This window comes from Sitodiplosis mosellana, unplaced genomic scaffold (assembly GCF_009176505.1).
Source record: "Sitodiplosis mosellana isolate CC-2019 unplaced genomic scaffold, AAFC_SMos_1.0 Smas_scaffold_1, whole genome shotgun sequence".
In the NCBI taxonomy this organism is placed as follows: Eukaryota; Metazoa; Arthropoda; class Insecta; order Diptera; family Cecidomyiidae; genus Sitodiplosis; species Sitodiplosis mosellana.
In genome coordinates this window covers 4,912,475-4,930,319 of record NW_022595244.1, presented here as the reverse complement: position 1 = coordinate 4,930,319, position 17,845 = coordinate 4,912,475, and the positions used below count along the sequence as shown (strand labels likewise).

General features: G+C 37.0%; 1 protein-coding gene across 9 annotated transcripts in view; it reads left to right on the top strand.

The window, feature by feature from the left end:
- Positions 1–17,845, top strand: part of LOC129564661 (allatostatin-A receptor-like) — an 82,089-nt gene that overhangs the window by 43,081 nt on the left and 21,163 nt on the right. The window lies entirely within an intron of this gene.

The window sequence follows — 17,845 nt, the reverse complement described above, 5'->3', positions numbered from 1 at the left end:
GGGTTTTCACACCGACCGCGTCGAAAGCAAAGTGTCAATGCTACAATGACTTTATATTTATATCAGTCACTCAACCAAATTGCTTCATCCGTCTTCTTCGCAATCGTTTCCGTTTCCAACATTAAATTTTTGATACTGGTTTTCTACATGAACTCCCTTCGAACCATCGGTTCGCTGGCTCGTTTGCGTTATTATGTTTCATATTTTCTGTGTGAATTGTGTGCGGATATTCGCTTGAGCATTCATACTCGGATTGTGCTTGATTTTATTTTTCTTTTGATATCCGATTTCAATAATTTCTTGGAAATGTCAGAAAAGGCAGCGACCCATGCGACATGATTCATTTTGTGATACGTAATGCACTTTGAACTGTGTGTGTGTATAGAATCAAGCGACACAATGGACGGAATTGAATTTGCACATCATTTATTCATCGCCTTTGACCGGTCATTGCCATTCGTTTCTCTTGTCTGGTGTTCAACTCGACTTGAACATGGAATGGGTACGAAATTCATGCGAATGACAGGACTGTGCCATGACACATACAGTGCGGTGACAATGTCTCACTTCATCAATTCTAAGAGAAAATGGAAAATAATGCAGTTTCTGAAAAAAACAACCGACATTGATTTGCGTTGGAATTGAATCTTTCAAGCGAAATGAGATGTTCGACAGATGAATTGCCGAAGAGAGAGCAAAGGAAAATGAAGCAAACGGTCTTTGTTGTCCGCATGCAAACAAAACTTGTATCCAAAAATCTTGAAGTGGCTTGGATGAGCCACAAGAAAAGCTATAGAAAACAACCGCATAAAATAGAAGCATTAGTAAAGTAATCGAAATGAGGAGCAATTCCAGCGATTGCGGTGATCATGTGAATCACTTTAAAAGAAGGAGTGTTTTTTTTCACTTGAATTTACACAACTTTTTCGCCAACGCAAACCATTCTTCACTTGACTCAAGTGCGCTGATAAAATTCGGAATAATAACACGCTGCTGCTGCTAACCGAGGATGCATTGTTGAGCTGATAAAGCAACATCGGCATTGATGCATGAAGAAACGACTCAAAAAAGCACATCATAAACAACTTTTCCATTGTGACCGGTCCATAGAAACGGGGATGTATGACGAGTTAGACGATCGACAGTGTTTTTTTCTTCATCTTCTCTCGATTCGCTTGTCTAATGCCATGCTACTTCATACAATTTATCCGGTGCAAAAGCTCCGATAGCTGTGATCCAACTCAAACTATTACCACCAACACATCATTCCCACTATCAATTCGACTGGAGTGTGTGTGTGTGTTATCGTGCACTGTGAATGTGCTAGTGCTTACACCACTCGAAACTCGGCAACGCAAATTGTGTATTCAATCGGAATTACAAATCTATTTCCATTACATGCGGACAAAAGTATTTGCGAATGATGTGTGTGTGTGAGAGCGCTAGTGCTTATGTGTCTATGAACTTTGACCAAGATGCCAACAGAACGACCAAAGTGACAGAAGGGACAAATGACAAGAGCAAATGAAGTTATTTGTATAAGCAAGCAAAACAGCAATAAGATATCCGAAAACAAGATGATTGGCATGAGTGGTATTATGCGAAGCGAAGCCAATACATGGGATTGACACTGCAACGATCATTATCTTTGCGCCAATTGCATCCAATTTACAGCAAAACTCCAACTTTCTTTCTCTCTCCCCTTCTCTTTCTCTTTCTCTCTCTCTCTCTCTCTCTCTCTCTCTCTCTCTCACGCACATAAATATGGAGCTCATCTGGTCGGTGTAGCTGGGGAATTCAGATGAATCATTAAATGTGATTGTGTAGTTGCAAATTCATTCGCACATCTGCAAACTTTCACAATAATTCAAACCACCAACACACACAACAAAAAAGTTATCTTTCGCAAAATATGGCAACAACAGAACATTTTTAGCACGTATGTTCTGCTATCCAACTTGATATTCCAACTTTAAATAGTAAACCAACAGAATTATGTTGTTCTTTCATCAGTTCATCAGTGCATTCAGTTTGTTGACGCTTCAACTATTTTTAATGTTGCGTGTGACCACTGGCCATAGCCAGAGTTTCCATGAAATTAATGAAGAAAGTTGATTTTATGTGCAAGCAAAAAAAAAACGATGATGAATGTAATCAACCTGAATGAATCTCGGATTGAAAACCACGCTCATTTATGTTTTACGAGAGTTTGTTCTGTGAACAGTGTCATTTGATTTGACAGCTTTACACGGGTAAAATCATAAAAGATGATAAACGAAATGGTACTGTGATTAGCGTTGAGCTGTTGCTGTTGCGCTTTTTTTCTCGCTCGTTTTCTACTCCAATTTTTTCTAGCTATATACTTAAATTTAACGTTTATTTTCAACGATATAACATTGGAGATTTTGTGTTGCCAGCCATTTTTCCCCAACGCATGCGAGCGAGTTGCTCACTGCTCTCACACACATCAAACTTGATGAGTATTTGACAATTAGAAATGGGGGGAGGTAAAATTAAGTCATAAAATTGAAATAGGGAAGGTTGGGTTTTATATGTATTGCTACACTAAATTTGTTGCCAGTTGTACGAGCAAGCGAACGCAACGACGCTATGGATAGTGTGATGGTGGTTGAGAAGGATGTAAAGAAATTTTTCACCATGAGAGAATATGGACCGTAGCAACATTTCTATCCACAAAGTTTCCATATCATTTAAATTTATTTCTATTAATTTTTGTTATGCCTATAGAACATTTTTTGCCTCGCTTCACATCAAGGAGCATTAGCATTGTGGTTGGATATGGCTGAAGGCAGTTCGACATTACAGAAACGAATTTCCATGCGGAAAGAAAGAGAAGAAAGGAAATAACAATGGTCTTATGCAACTACTGTTGCGTTATCTGCTGCTTCACACTTCATTTTCCGCCGCCGCCTCGAGAATCTCCCAAAGAGTGTGTGTGTGTGTTTCGTCGGAACATTTATTTTGTTATCAAATACATCAAAATGTGGAGAATGTGCGTATTGTTTTATTGCTCGGCACTTGTCATGTGCTGTTTAAAGCGAGCATCATTCGTTTAATTGAAATCGAGCCAACACACACACATACAATGGGACTGCTGTATACAATGCGAATTTGATTAAATCATTTCGGTCCTCTGTATCCTGAATGCTCGCAATGTAACGCATGCAGGATGAATGGAGAGAACTAAATTGTGTGTTTTGCGGCGATGAAACGGTTAAGCATTGTATTTGAAACATTTACCATCGTTTGGAATATTCAACACTTTTTCACAGTCAGTTGCGTTCCAATGCAAAATTACATACATTGATGCTTTGCATCATTACCACCACCACCGTCACTTGAACAATAAATCATAAGGTATTTATTGCTTAATCGAATGCGGTTGAAATCACTTGATTATCGACATTTAAATCCGACAAAACGACTGATTTATTTCACAAAAACCACTGACAAATACATCTTCGTGTGCAACAAACAGCACTTAAATATGCAATAAATAACCACTGTCAAAATCGAAATTTGCTATCGACATATCGAGATATTGGCACACAATTGGTTCGGTTTTAACCATGGATTTACAATCGCTTACACACAATCACTTTATGTGCTACATGTTTTGAATGCACAAAATTGGAACGATGACTATTCGCGTATGTGACTGTGTCACATTCAATGTGGCAAAGTGCGCCCTTGAAAATGCTGGCTTTAAATTCAATCGAATCACAGCTCAAGAGAAATCGCATTTATAGTGGAAAAATTGCCATTTATACAATAGTTGGAATCAATACAACAAATCGCAATTTCTTTAGGCAAATTGTTTTTGACACGAAAATCAAACAGTAATTTGTGTATTTCGATTCCCTGCAGGCAACTGTTTGTTAAATATTTACATTGCAGCTGAAGTTTGAAATTGAATGCTTGATTTGTTTTGAACATGTTTTACGAAACTAAATTTCGGTTAACGAATTTTTTAGTTATTTTGAAACACACCGAAAAACGAGATGATGTTCCAATTGCAAATGCATTCATCTCGAAACTACATCAGGAAATTGCTGAGAGTGCATTGTTAATGAAAAAAAAACCATTAACTAAAAACGCACGTGAAAACCTTCCGTGTTTAATCAGTTTTTCAAGCAACTGCAGCGACGTGCATTCGATGCAAGTATTTGCGACACGATGAAGAAATGCCGTTATTCTTCATGACAAGCACACTTTTACACAAAAAGTGAAGAAAATCACTCAATTTCGTTCAGTTGTATATTGTTCGCTATTGCAATTTCAGTTCCATCAATGACTTTTTACCTGTGTTCCAGTTTTCAGACGGCAATGAATAAAAAAATGTCGGGCAAAAAATTTATTGCTCAACGTTACAAATTGCAAACTGTAATTGAAGGAAGACTAAATCGACTCGAGAGACATAAAACGTTTCAATCGATCGAAGATGGATGGCGGGAGTGAGAGGATTCCATTTCACTTTCGAAAATTGCACAAAGCGTCGCTCATTTTCTGTTCCATTTCAATCGTTGACACACAAAATCGACGATCGAAACGAATTCAATGTCCCGGTTGGTTTCTTGGTAAGTCACTCTCGTGCTCCGCATGTAAGGTGTTACGTGTTTGGCGCGAATAAGTCATCAGCACTTAATAAATGAAATCACGTTTTTGCAACTGCTGTTATATCCATCAAATGCCAACACCAAAAGTGGTTTCTCATGATTTTTTCACATCGTTTAAATTGCGTTTTTTTTTCTCAACCTCATCCTCTCAATTGCAATCTGTTCACGCGCTAACTCCTTAAAATACATCACGTAAAAGAACCAAGGCTGTACCAATCGATATATAGATAAATTCTAATCGGGGGATTTTGCTCTTTTTCGTTTACTTGCCGCTTTTTAGCACATTTACAATGCTAAACTACACTGTTGTACACTTAGCTATGCCAGATTTTTTTCCGCGTATTTGCGTTGCTATTTTTCCTGCGAATGTAAAAAAAAAGACATAGAAAACGGCTTTATTTGCGGCCCACTGATACGACAATTCAATCTAATTTATTGGGCCATTCAGCTGTGCGTGAGATGAGGTCACGTCGATAAAATACACGGAAGAAACAAAGAAGTGAATGTGCCAGAGAGTAGCAAATCCATAATTATGCCTTCGATCTGTATTGGCATCCGACGATTAGATGGCCATTGTTAAGTCGGAAACATAAGCCATGTACGAGAGAAACACGTGGCGCTATCAAGGTTCTATAGTCTATACGCAAAATATGTTATTTAATTTATATGTGCATATTTTAAACGAATTTGAAAAGTTTTTGGCAGCATCCCAACGCTTGTAAGTCATTTCGGGGAACTGCCAGAATTTTGACAGCAAAGTAAATGTAAAAGTGATGCTACAGCACATCATCGTGCTTGCGTCTAGCTTGACGTGAGCACTTCCAATTTTGCGCGTTGTTGCACAACAACAAAGCCGTACCAAAGTTTCAAAGTGTAAAAGTTTTTGAACTTTTTTCTCGTTTTATAAACTGTATCGTTGAAATGAAATTGATTATGGTAATTGAAAATGACGCGAAAAAAGAAAAACAAATTGAAAATACGGACTCGTTCCATCAATCGATCAAACAAGCTTCAGTTGGTTAAGGATACACCATGTACGTGAAAGATTATGGAATTTATACCGAAAATCCCAACAATGTTTCGGGACAATTGTCTATTTTTTTGCTCGAAATACTCCGAAACGTGCTTAAGCGCATGGAATGCATTTGGGTGTATCACATGATACAGCTGAATGTTGCAATTCAATAATAACACCGTGCAACACATGTTTCTGCACATGAGAAATTCCGATTGCTTGTTTTAGAGCACTTTTGCATCATTAGTTTGTTCGAAACCACGTCTAGATTTTTTTTATCGACACATATAAGACAAATTTCAGGCCAAAATGAGCAAATCACAAACATGAGCTTCGGTTTGACAGGTAAAAGCAAATAATTTCTACCTTTTCTGCCTTTCAACATCTAGTACAATCCTTTACGAACATTTTGGGTACTTACATGACCAAATCGAGTGATGTTTTCACATATTTCTGGCCTCATATTCGGTTGGTTCTATTTCAACTATAAAAGAATCGACTTTTGGCCAAAAATCCTTAAATATAGGCTTCTCAGGGATGGTATCTTGGCGCAAAGTTATTTTTTCTTGAAAATATGGGGAGTCTACCCAGACAAAAACTCTCAAAATTGACTTTTCGAGGTACCTCCCAAACAAAAGTTACGTTTTTCATGCATTTTGCTATGAAAATATCTTTTTTGTTCGGGAGGTACCCCAAAAATACACTATTTGGATGAGTTTCTTAGTAAAAAATTAATTTTTTCGAGAAATATTGGGAATCTTCTCACACAGAATCTCTTATAAATGATTTTTGGGGTACCTGCCGAACAAAAAATGATATTTTCATAGCAAAATGCATGAAAAACGTAACTTTTGTTCGGGAGGTACCTCGAAAAGTCAATTTTGAGAGTTTTTGTCTGGGTAGACTCCCCATATTTTCAAGAAAAAATAACTTTGCGCCAAGATACCATCCCTGAGAAGCCTATATTTAAGGATTTTTGGCCAAAAGTCGATTCTTTTATAGTTGAAATCGAACCAACCGAATATGAGGCCAGAAATATGTAAAAACATCACTCGATTTGGTCATGTAAGTACCCAAAATGTTCGTAAAGGATCGTACTAGATGTTGAAAGGCAGAGAGGTAGAAATTATTTGCTTTTACCTGTCAAACCGAAGCTCATGTTTGTGATTTGCTCATTTTGGCCTGAAATTTGTCTTATATGTGTCGATAAAAAAAAATCTAGACGTGGTTTCGAACAAACTAATGAAGCAAAAGTGCTTGGTTTTTGGTCCTCTAAAACAAGCAATCGGAATTTTTCATGTGCAGATAAAAAAGTTGAAATTTGTTACACGGTGTAATTCGCCTGGCATCTGCTCGGCATGAAAAGCATTTTTGACTCAAGACAAAGTAACGACACATCACACCAAAATGAGAATGTGGAACGTTGGCTGCTGTTTGGTTGTATCCCGAATAATGGATGCATTTTGGAAGTTTCGCTTATTTTTGTATGGATTGTCACCCAGTGCGACGGTGTTGAAATTCGACACATAACACATCTGCTGTATTCACTTGAATCGATGAGTTTTTTTATGAAAATTATGTCGTTGTGAAAATTCAGTCTGTCATTGCATTTTTTGGGAGTCGATTGGCGAGAGGCGGAGTTGAAATGTTTGCATATCCAGTATACCGTATTCTATGAATAAAATGCGAAAATGTTTGGCATGCATTCGGATCCATGACAAAAATCAATATGCTACTGGAAAAACTTGAAAGTGAGTGGCTCTCGGCAAAGTTAAAATGGAATGGGGCAAGAGCAAGCATTTTTCCACGTATAACAGTTACACGATGAATGGCGATGACAATTGAGTCAGTTCCAATTTCGTTTGTTAAATAAACGAATACTTCATGCTATTTACAATGGCATGTCACAAACAGCACGAATCGATATCACGTCATTTGATGAAATCAGATCCGCCTGTGACTTTAAAGGCGACCAGCATTATAGAAAGTCTTGTTGTCGTTGGCATTGTTCAAACGTACTACAGTGGAAACATACACGTTTGCTAGCTAAAGCTCTATCATTCTCTGCCATCCAGATATTGACAACGCATGAACGGGCAAAATGCAGAGCAACCAACGCGAAACAGTCTTCGAATTGTTTTTTTTTATTTGTGCGCACGGCACATTGACAAAGAGATGCTATTTGTATTTGGCGCCGTCGAGTATCATGTGCGAAACTTTTCATCTCCTTCAACGCTTTGAATTATGGTACCATCAGGATAACAATGAAGACCGTGATTATTGTTATTTCAAAGTCACTGTAGATAACGGATGACTTCCAATACATCAATGTTTGGGAGCGGCATGATTCCAAGTACGCGGACGCTCTCGCAAACGCACGCATACACAAAAACAATAACGCGATTGTTTTTCACATCCCTGGCAAACAGGGCTATTATCATCCGAAAAAAAAGAACTTTATGCGATGGGATGAAAATTACAGGGCTTAAGAATCGCACAGAGTGAACCCTGTGAGTAGTGCAATGCATCACAATATCGTGTGCGCTACACGCACACGAACGGACGACGAACAGTTCACAAGTTCTCAAATACAAATAATTTTACCACTGTCCGTTCAATGTGCGCTCAAATACTCACAGCAGACACGCAGAGTAAAAAAAAACATGTTTGTGCCTGTATTTCGGCTATGTTGAACATACTACTACTTCTTCTTCTTTTTTTTCTTCGATCGACGAAGATCCGCACAAAGTAGAGGAGAAGTAAGTGCACGGTGTGCGCACACAACTCAGTTTTGTGAGAAAAGCATCGCACACGAGCGCTGTAGCTCTCACTGAAATGAGTTGTACTGTGAACTGAGTGTGCGATTCTTAAGCCCTGGAAAATTGAATCATTCAATGCTTGTGCGTAAATCACACTACCGCGATTTAGAGGATGTAAACAAAAACAGAACGGATCACCCGTTGGCAAAGGCGAAGAATGGGTTATTTTCGGGAACAACGTAGAAATAATCTAAGGAAATGATTCCGATGAATAAATAACAACAGATATACTGTTTGACTTGAGCTAGATTGAAAAAAAAATCCTTTCCACTGCTTTTCACACCATGAACACACTCGTATCTCCAATCAGCGTGCAACAACCACTCCAAACGTTCTGTTTACAAAATGGAGAATTATTAAAACGGCACGCAGCAGCCAGTCGGGCAATCAATACAATCAGGCTTTATGACGATAAAGTGTGAAAAACACATTGTAAACAAACACAAAAAATGGCATCCAATTAACTTTCTATTATGCAAAAGTATTTTTCGTAAGTATTGAACCAGTTTATGGCCCATTCGACGAAACAAAATCGCAGAATGTTAGCTACATTCTGGCTGCAGGGGTTTACATAATTAATATTCATTCACTTCCAATTCTTTCAAAATTTACTCGACAGCCGCACAAAAAAACGAGCGTTTTTACAGAAAGATATGAAATGAGTACAGTTGTTTTCTGTTGATCGTACAAAAACAGTTGGAAATTATTTTGATTGTTTCATGAAGAATTTTGTAGTCTATTAAAAGTTTGTGTTTTTTATTAATCGTAATCAGTTGGCAGAAGCGGTGAGCCTAAAGGTTTTTGTGGTTTGATCAAATGGCAACCAAGCAACTTTGATTTTCGCATAGATGATGGAGGAATGGAAATGTTGACGAAGCATTGCACAACAATAAAAATGAACAAATTATGGTCATATTTTACGGCCACATTTTTCTTTCTCTTTTTAACCAGATAAAAAGTTCAAAAGCCACCGGCCGCAGGCATTGCGCCGAGAAAAGTGTTGCAGCATTTGATTACCACGCACACACACAGAATGGTTACCGTGTTGCCATTAAACAACTTTGTTGGATGATCCATCGCAGCAATTTATGAAAGTGTACCAAAAATGCTTATCTTATCGGTGGAAATTGTTCACAATATTGCTTCCCATTGCTATAGAATGCAATAGATTAATTTATCGGTCATTATTATGAGAATTCCATTTCGAGATGAATATTTCACCGTGCGCACGTCGCAATTACGTGATATGCTTCATTTTAAATTCCAAACTGAACTGTTCGGCTAAGATTTCTGGGTCTTCAATCAGAGTTACAAGTTAAGTGTTAGCCAAGTTTGATTTCGTATTCAGTTGAATATGGCCGAAACTTCCACATCGAAAATGCCAAAACTTTATTGGTATTTGGACAATTTTTTCGATCAATAAATGAAATTACGCTCTTGGGTATTCGTCAATGAAGGCAATTAATCCTCATTACTTCCGAATGCTTTGGCCCATATCCACTACATAACGCTATGCGAGACGAGGTGATTGAGACGAACATTTCACCAATACCGATAAAGAAATTGTTCATCATTTCCTTTTCTGCTTGAAGGAATGCTGTCGATAAAATCCAGCTTTTCACCCAGACCAAATAATAATAACAAATTCAAAGAGAACGAAAGAAAGCAAATCACTCTTGAGCATTGCTTTTTCGCGTATTTCAAAAATTATTCGAATGAAATAGTATCGGTTATTTATGAGGTTGTTGTCCGTGTGTAGGGCTTTTTCTCCATTGAATTTTTTGTACGGCATATATTTTTGATGTGATTTTTCAAAAATAAATTCCATACGCCCCCATGATTCTTTTATTACTTCCGCACGAAGTCGGCAATTTGATTTGCTATTAGAAGATTTAATTATGCATATTGCCATTTAATATTGATCTTTGAAATATTGAATTCAATCAAATGAAATGATTTCAATCTACCGATCCAATCAAATAATGGGCGACATCTTAAATGTTGCGCTGCCTCCATTGAATTTTACCAAAAACACTTGAATTTCGTTTGGCTGGAATGTTGTCGTCAACAATGTGAAAGCTGACACTAAGAACACGAGTAGATCGATGGTTTTGTGCCAAAAGCTTTTGTCATCATCGGCTTTCAGTGGTTTCAAGAGGCACTCACCAGAGCGAAAATACTCGACGGCATTTTAATGTGTCATGTTTCAATGGCTCAATGCATTTGAGAAACAACAACAACAACAACGACGAAGGCGACGAAACCAACATTCCTTCATCGTGATAACATTCACCAAGAATGTGCAGTGTGCACACACAGAGAGAACATTGAAATTGAAAACGTAAAATAATTTGATGGCCCTGAAAAAACAACATCACATTGAATCTATCTGTTATAGATCTCAAGAGGTAATGAACTACCTTCTTCACTTGATGAGCATCATATCATCAATGTTCACAGTTAGAACTCATTTATTTAATCAGTAGAATGGATATGCTGTGCGAAAATTCATTAGTGTTATCGCATCTTAATCAGCTTCATCAACGCCTACAACACTTAAAATATAAATCACATTTCATTATCCAGATTGGCTTTTTAGTGCTTTCCATTTCAAAGGCGTATACACACACGCACACACACACAACACACTCACTCAATAAGCGAGCAGACACCGAATCAGTTTTACAAATGCTTTTGTAATTTGAACAAATAACAAAAAGGACAAAGTACTTGTTATTGCATGAAAATAGCTTTTCATTTACTCAATGAGAGACCAATGTTGTGGTATTTTCCCATTTTGTGCCAATTCCATACTGCAGCCAAAATTCAAACCGATGTTCATCGGTGCGCGTGTTTTTCTTTCATTGCGTAGTTTAATTTAATTTTGTTCTCTTCATCATATTTTCCTTTTCATTCTACAGTTATGCGGTTGGGAAATGTGTATAGACAGTAGACACACGGAACGGGAACGAGCCATCCATCATGGCTCAGATTTTATATGGGACGATGTTTCGTTACTTGAGTGGATTTCTTTGCGTAATTGTTTATTTTGCATCAGCTGCGCGAATGATTTCGCAGCGTGAAACAATAAAATAAGATTCAACTACACGATTATGCGACTATCGTGCGATGCTGTTGCTGTTGCTCAAGCATTTCCAATGGAAAGAGAAACTACTGCAAAAATGCGGGGAATCGGGAATGATTGCTTTCGCTTTTTCTTTTCTTCTTTACTTTCAACGTCAATGACTTGAGGGACTTTCATGGTTGATTGGATTAAATAAGGCCGTAAAATTGATGAAAATAAATACCACGGCCGACAATTGAGCGAATGAGATTAAAGAAAGCGCTTTTTGTTTTTGTTGCACTTTACTGATACAAACCCGAATTTTTTGTTCCTTTAGCTTGTATCCATCCAAGTGTAATAATCGAGGGGCAAATCACTCTTAGGTATTACTTTTACATAAATGGTATTACTTGGTATTACTTTCCGTACAAATCAAAAGTAATACCAGGTGTATTACTTCTATTGATCAGTATTACTTGGTATTACTTGGATATTACTTTTTTTCGGTATTACTATTTTCATAGAAATATCAAAAGTAGTACCAGAGGTATTACTAGAAATAACTGAGGTATTACTTTTCTATTTGGTATTACTTTTGAGTGATTTCCCCCTTGGTAATAATCAAATGCGACTTGACGTGAGTCTCGTCGATTCAAATTCTACGCCGTGGAAATTGGAATATTCCACTCAATATCTGCTGACGTGGAATATTTTGTCGAGCATTGAGTTCAATGGCCTACTATCGATATATACTGTAATTCGGGTAATTATTTTTCATTTGGTTGGAATCGAAAATCGCAGTTAAATTTCATTAGTTTCGATCATATCGTCATATTAATCTATACTCGGTGAATTTTAGATGGTGAAAACGATTTGATTTCAATGCCAGACTATTGGAGCATCAGACATAAAAAGTCATTATCGCATCCATTTGATCCACCTGCTAACATTGTCTCCGTATCTCTATCTCTCTCTCTCTCTGGCTCCAAACACAATGTAACCACGCCGATCGAGTAATTATAACTATTTACATTGGATTCGCACGCAGATTGAATAAACGTGCAGATTTGCAATTAGTTAGAATGTGGCTCTTTTGCCATTTCAGTCGATTTTAATTAAGAAATTTATATCTTAATTCCAAACTAAACAGTTGGTTAACCTGATAGCGAGTCTCGCGTGTGCATCGAGTGTGCAAGTGGGTAAGAGAGAGATTTCAAGCCATTTAGTTGGATTTCTCGTCTAATATATTAAAATGTGAATCGATAATGTGCGTCGACATGGTTACAAAACTGATTACATCAATCGTGTTGCTCCCCCGTGCAGATGCAACCGAATGACGCATCAAATACCTACGTATAATATATGATATTGACTTCACACTGGGTGTATGTATCTTTTGTTCGCATAAATTTTCTGATGTTATCTACGATCCCCTATTGGGGAGCGCGCATCAGGTGTTGCTCCACATTAAATACATATTTGTTTTTAGTTACAAAACTTGTTCATTTGAACTTACACCAGGGCAACCAGCGACAACACGAATAAGTCGAATGTTCAATTAAAAGCAAAAGATATATTCAAATCCCCTGGCTGGTTACCCAGTACAACAACTTTTCGGAGGTGGTCGTCGAAAAATGTCTTATCGAATGAAATGGTAATGAGTGCAGACGGCATTCAAATAATGCTCAACCGACCGTCCAACACACACATATACAAACACAATACATCGACCATTCTTCGGATAAAGTCAGCTCAGGGTCATTCCAATCGTAATCACGCATTGAAAATCATTCCTTTTGTTTTTGTGTTGTTTTTATTGTTATGATTCTAAAACAAATAAAACATACGCTAGAGGGATGACTAGTGTTTCCGATGCAATCACACAAAGCTCATGCATTATTATTACGAAATTTACATTTTTCCCTCCAAATCATGTTTAATGCAAAGTCATTTAAGGTTTTCGCTGCGCCAAGCGATTTCGAAAAATGCAGGCGAAAAGTTTACGAACTTTGAATAATAAATATGTGCATGCATTTCACCCTCCCTCCGCTCCGGTCCCACACCATGCTACGCCAACACAAAACGCTTTAAATGGCCACACGAGAATATTATACAACTGACGAATGAATATTTTATCATTCAACACAGTGAAAATGGATCTTAGCATGCTCTTTTATTTCCAGTTGGGAATTTGAGCGTACAACGAAGTGAAACGCATACAAAACCATAGTTGCGTAACGATAAAATAATTGCTTCTCCAGCCAATGACGATATTCATCTATTGTTCATTACGCTGATTATATTCATATACTTTCCGAGTTTTCATTCAATTAGTGAAGTTTTCATTTGGAATCATCCAGCGTGCTGCAAGCTGCTAAGCGATGTTTAATTCTCGTCTTCCGAACATTTCCATTACAAAGGCAAAATGACGAATATACGCAGACATCGAGAGAAAAGCTGTTGGAATTCACAACTGGATGTCAACTGATAATGAATTTGTTTCAGTGCATGTGCTTATTCGGCATTTTATGATGAAACACATGAAGGAAAGAAAAAACTGTGCAATGCCAGCATTTCACTTGCATGGCCATCTTTTTTTCCCCTCTTTGTGAAATCCTAAATAAATAACAATTTCATTGGTGTGAAGCCTTCCATTGTGTCGATGTCATATCCAACTGATTCTTGAACTCGATAGCAGTGCACATTTGCAATTGCTAGCAGTTCAGCCACATTTGTCTCGTTCATTATGAAATGATGCAAATGCATGCGATTATCCAATAAAAAAGCATACCCATTTTTCAGCTTGAGTCAACCATAAAAAGTAGTCTGAATTCATTGCATGAAAATATAATGCGAACGAAATATTTCGTATTAAATATGAATGGTTTGGAGCGAAAATGTAATAAAGAGAAGTTGAGCAGAAAAATGTCAAATGAAAAGGGATAGCTAAATAGTTCACTATAGTTTACTATACAGTTTACTATATAGCTATTCCTTTTCCGCTCATTCATCATCGACATTTTTCCGCTCAACTTTTTTGTATTACATTTTCGCTCCAAATCATTCATATTTTCCACGATGCTTGTGTATGTGTGTTTTTTGTGGTTGCTCAAATTCAAAGGAACGGCAATTCGATTGAGAATTCATCTATTGGAAAATCGCATTCTTTCTTCAGAATTTTTTTCTTCGCTTCTAAACGCAATGATTTTCCATCGTCTGCTAACTAACAAAACAAAAAACTGCGTTTTGTTTCGTTTGTTCCATCATCATTTTTTCTGTCAGTTTTTTCCTTCGGTTTTTATTTTCGTAGTAAAAGCCATTAAACGGATGAATCATCATGATATTTGAATTGATCTCGCAGCTGAACTAAAAGGGAGAGAGAAAAAAAAAACGCAAAACCATTTCTTTTTCATCCTCTGCGAGTATTTATGATATTTCAAGAACTTTGTCAGTTCAATTCTCATTCATTTTCAATTGGTCTTGATTCAAACAAAAAAATGGGAGAGAGAGAGAGCGAGCGAAAAAAAACGTTTTTATCGTTTTTGCGATAACATTGATTCGAATGGAACGTCAAGACAAGGGATTCGAGTGGAATTCCATTTTTTATCGAGAGTTTTTTTTCGTTATTGAATGAGCATTTCTACAGAACGCACTCACAATATCAGATTATGAACAAGTGCAAAATGGTGGTGCAATTCAATAAAATGAAATAAACGATGGAGGATAAGCCAATAAAAGAAGCCCGAGTTGCATTACAGCAAACTCATCAGTTCAGGGGATACGGTTTATATGACTATCATACGCGCCAATTTTTTCTTTCAACACACACACACAATAACCGCATGTTCTGTGTGGGAAGAAGTTCAAATGGAAGTAAAATCCATTAGTTTTGTGAAGCTCGTCTCAAAACTTTAAATACTTTTCAAAACTCAGAAAAATCTATATCATAAAGCTGAAAATCTGATGATGAAACAATTCGCGATGTATTCAGGTCAAGATTGAAACGTAGAACAAAAAACGAGATGAAAGCTGAAAAATGCCGATTGCATGCATCGCCGTCCATTGTCTCTTTGAACTTAACAACACGCTCTTGTCGTTTTTAATTGGCTTTAGACCTATTTGCGAGGGTGTTTTCTAGAATCATCACAAAATCTAGGAGCTGAAGCACCATATGTTTGTGAGAAAGAGATTTAGCAACAAAGAGAGCGAGATTTATGAGTGGTCTTCACAGTCTCAAAATTAGGTTGAAACATCATCGTCAAGCAGTCCCCCTCAACAGCAGAGGCAGTTTCATCAGCATAAAACAAAACATTCTAACCGCATTTCGTTTGATGCACATAGAACAAATACGAGAATATTTATGTGCTAAAATACTTGTGCTTTCATTGAATTATGCCCGTTATGTCAGATGCAAGATATACGGATGGGCTTTAGCTAGCAACATTTTTCTTTGAATTAAGTTTATTAAACATCCTTTTTTTCTGACGTGGATGGCAAGTTAAGTTTGAGATGAGAGGCATTTTACCAGCAGAAATGTAGCAAAAACCGGCTACAAAAGCCAAAAGCGAAAATCTGAGATTAACATGTCAAAATCAATTTCAATTTCCTCTAATTTGCGGCGGAAAAGTTGCCAAAGAGAAAAATAAATATGAAAAAAGGTCTCCCTTCCACATTCCGGCATGCGTGTTTCGCTCTTCCTTTCGCTCTCTCTTTTTTTCATTTCGAGAATAATTTCAATTTGCACTGATGAATGCAATGATGATAACCAAGATTCTCTGAATACTTAACTGTGCATAAATGTGAATCAATTCTAGTGACGCCCCATTTGTTTTCAATTTAAACTTCATTATAGAAAGTTACTATCACCCGCTGTGAGGTGTGAGCACACACACACAAACTTCCGATTCAATGGCATATATTCCGGTGAAAGATTAAAAGCACAAAACTGTCAAAATATGGAAGTGAGCGCACAGTTTTGAGTTTCATACAGTTTATAATAAACGATGACAGGTATTTGAACTCGATCTGGATTACCTTTGATGTCAATTAGTTTATACGCTTGTCGTAACTAATAGTTTTCAGGTAATTCAATGCCGACGTGCATGCAACAGTGTGCTAAATGCCTCGACTTCTGCCACTTGTACTGGGTAATTAATCGAAGAGTAAACCCACTGAAAAAGTACACCATACATTTGCACGTATCAATTTTCAAATCCAATTTCCAACTTCCGAAAGCTTTTTCCTCGGTTGTCTCTCTCACTTTCGCTCTCCATCTGGAACATATAAACAGTTTACACACCTGATACGTCGCACAAAATAGAAAATTTTAATAATAGCGTTGGTGTGTTGTGCAATTTAATAAGAACGTACTGCGCTCGCCCGTTCGTTCATAAAATGGTCACAATTGAAAATTTGAATAATGTGCCGCAGATGTAAACGTCAGCACCAACGCTTTACACTTATTGAATTGAATATTATCCAGTGATGTACTTCAGTTGCATTCATAAATTTTTACTTTTTATCTGAATATCGGACGATTTATGTTGTCATAACTCATATTCCGATCGAATGAAAGAGAACGAGAAAGAGAGACAGAGAAACAGAGGTGAAAGGAAAAAACACCCCAAATATGCAATTGTCAACAACGATTGTCACACATTCCGTAGTGCAAGTGTTTCATTCCGCCTCGTAGCATTCCGCCATTTAATGCAATAAATTCAGGTATTTTTAAAACATCATTACACTGGCATTTTTGTCACATTTCCTGTATAGTCGAAATGGCAATAAATGAAAAAAAAATGCTTGTATTTTGCATTGTTTTTCCCTCAGCAACGCAAAAAATCCCATCTGCAATTTTTCCCTCTGTTTGAACGAGAAATAAAAGGCCGGAAAAATCAATAAAAAAAGCTGAAAACCTTCAATGCTAACTACATATGAAAAAAAAGTTCGAATCATTTATAAATAAAATGGGCCGTTTTCGATGTAACTTTTTTTTTTTAAAATACGAATGCTTAACGATGGATTTATTTGGTGGAACATTTTGGCGCTCATTGAAATCAACAAATTTGGTTGGTTGTTATTTGTATTTGGCTAACGAATATGACATGCCATGCCACAAAAATAATCGAATTTTCGACGAATGATGCTTGATTCCGATTTATTTACACACGGTTCACATGTTTCGTGACATGCATTCATTTTTTTGTTCATTTGCGGTTGAAATATAATTTTTTTTTATCAACAACTTTAGTTGGTATTTGCCTGCGGCCAACAAACACAGTGGATATGATGAAAATGCAGTGGCACTGCG